The 2,500-nt window shown below is 79.0% G+C and overlaps 1 non-coding gene across 1 annotated transcript; it reads right to left on the bottom strand.

Annotated features, from left to right (window-relative positions):
* Window positions 1–348: 348 nt before the first annotated feature.
* Window positions 349–501, bottom strand: LOC144248088 (5.8S ribosomal RNA). The gene has a single exon (XR_013341492.1). It is a non-coding gene; the product is annotated as a 5.8S ribosomal RNA (ribosomal RNA).
* Window positions 502–2,500: the final 1,999 nt, after the last annotated feature.

The following is a 2,500-nucleotide window of genomic DNA, read 5'->3' as shown; positions in this document are numbered from 1 at the left end:
CGGGGGGAGGCCGGGGGGGGGCGAGGCCCGCGCGCCTCGCCTCCCCCCCTCTCGCCCTCGTCTCTCGGCCCTCGGCGGGGCGCTCTCGACGCCGCCCCGTCTCTCTCGCTCTCTTTCTCCCCGGCCGCCGCGCCGCCGCTCGGCGACGCGGCCCCCGGCGAGGACGAGCTCCGCCCCAGCGGCTCGCTCCGGGAGCGGGGAGCTACGGAGCGCTCCCCGAGTCTGCATTTAGGGGGACGAAGGCCCTCGGGCGCGGCCACGACGGCCACGGCCACGACGACGGGCCTGCGAGGCGACCCCAGCCGCGCCGCCGGGGTGGCAACCCCCGGGCGGCGATTGATCGTCAAGCGACGCTCAGACAGGCGTAGCCCCGGGAGGAACCCGGGGCCGCAAGTGCGTTCGAAGTGTCGATGATCAATGTGTCCTGCAATTCACATTAATTCTCGCAGCTAGCTGCGTTCTTCATCGACGCACGAGCCGAGTGATCCACCGCTAAGAGTTGTCTGGCTTTCGGCACCGAACCCCGCACACGGGCGGAGGGGGCCCCTTTTTTTCTCTCTCGCCGAGGGGGCACGCACGCGGGCCGCCCCCGGCTTCGACCGTACGAGCACACAACGCAACGAACCGAGTGGGGGGGGAAAGAAAAACCATCCGAGAGCGAAACGCCCAACGGAACGCTCCGAAGGTCGGCGGGAAAGGCGGGGGGACCCGCGTCCCCGACCGCCTCCCCCCGCCGCTACGAGCGAGGGGAGACGCCGCCGGCAAACTGTGCCGTCCTCCGGAGGCGGCCCAGGCGCCCGGGCTCGGCCCGGCCTCCGCACGGAGGAGGCACGCGGCGCGCGCCGGACCGCGGGGGGACACGGCGGCCCGCCCGGCCTCGCTGCAACGGGACGACGGGACGCACGCGGCCGGGGGCGCGGCCGTCGGCCCCCGCGCGCGCCGCTCTCCCTTCTCACCGCCGCTCCGCGGACCCGCGGAGCGCCGCCGCGCCACCGCGCGGCCGGCTCGCTCTCTCTCCCCAGCGGCCTTGCCGCGCTCGAGACGGCACGCGACGGCCACCGCCCAACCGGCAACGCCCCCCGCGGGACCGCTCCCGCCGGGAAGGGCGAGCGCCCGGCGGACGCGCTCCGCCGCCGGCGCCGGAGGCGGGCGCCGCACCGAGACCCGAGCCGGCGTCGCGAGCGCCCGGAGCCTGCCGGACGGCTGACCCGCCGCCGCAACGGCCGCACTCCCGGGACCGCCGCCGCCTCGCACCGTCACGGAGCCCCTTTTTCCTCGGGCACGCGCGGCCCAGGGGAAGGCGTGCGGCGCCGAGCCGGGGGGGTAGGCGGGGAGGGGGGCAGCGACGCCCGCCCTTTTCTCCCCGCTGACCGGGCGGGGAGACCGGGCGGGGAAGCGCCCCCCCCCCCAACCCCCCACGGCCGCCGCGCGCACGACCTTCCTCCGGGGCTCCGCGAGCGGACGGAGAAAAGGGCGACGGGGAGGCGGCGGGCGGGGCCCGGGCCGGGACCGCCGCCGGCGACGGCGGGCGCCGTCCGGCCGGCCGTCCCCGCTGGCGGGGGACACTCGCCGAGCGGCGCCGCCGCCGCTCGGCACGGGGCCGCCCGCGCTCGCGGACTCTCCGGCGACGGAGGGACCTGCCGAGCGCTCGGCCCCGGGCGGGCGGGCGGTCCCTGAGCCGGGGACGGCCGGCGACCGGCGCCGCCGGCGCGCTCGAGGAGAAGGCCGTCGAGGGGAGAGAGACGGCGCGGCCGCGCCGCGCGCGGCGCCGCACCCCAGAGACCGCAGAGGCGGCCGAGGAAGGAGGAGAGCGCGGCGGGCCCCGGCGGCCGCAACCCCGCAGCTGAGGAAGGGGCGAGAGAGCGCGCGCTCTCTGCCGGCGTCGCCCGTTTCGAGGCGAGCGGGTCGGCCCCCGCGGCCGACCGCGCGCCGCGGCCTCTCCGCCGAGGCCGGGCCGCGGAGAGGGGGGGGCAGGGCGCCCCTCCCCGGCGCGGCGCGACAAACCCCCCGCGCGCGGTAACGCGGCGGGACGACGGCCGCGCGGCCGGTGGCCGCGGGCACCACCGCAGGGGATCACGCGGGAGTAGCTCCCCACCCCTCAATGGAGCCGCGCACCGCCGCCCGGCAACCGCCGCCGCCGCCGCCGCGGCGGAAGGACGCGCCGAGCCGCCCGAGTCTTTAAACCGCCGCCCCGGCTCGGCGGCGGCCCTTTCGCGGCCCCCTCCCCGCAGCGTTTGACGACGCCGAGGAAAAGGAAGCCGGGGGGCCGCCGGAGGCGCGGAGCGCTAGGTACCTGGCCCTGGGGCGAGGGAAACGACCTGCATGGCCCCGCCGGGGTGCCTCCCCCGCTGCCGCCCTCGGGGGAGCGTCCACCGGCGGGGGCGCGCCCGACGTCTGCCGCCACCACCGCGGCGTCCTTCTCGGGGCCCGGGGTTTCCCTCAGTAGCCCGGCGCTGCGCCCGAGAGGACCGCCGCGGCTCGGGCCGCCCCGCCGGTGCGG

This window comes from Lonchura striata, chromosome 28 (assembly GCF_050655825.1).
Source record: "Lonchura striata isolate lonStrDom1 chromosome 28, ASM5065582v1, whole genome shotgun sequence".
In the NCBI taxonomy this organism is placed as follows: domain Eukaryota; kingdom Metazoa; phylum Chordata; class Aves; order Passeriformes; family Estrildidae; genus Lonchura; species Lonchura striata.
Note: the sequence above shows the minus strand (reverse complement) of the source record. Positions and strands in the feature narration are given on the sequence as shown.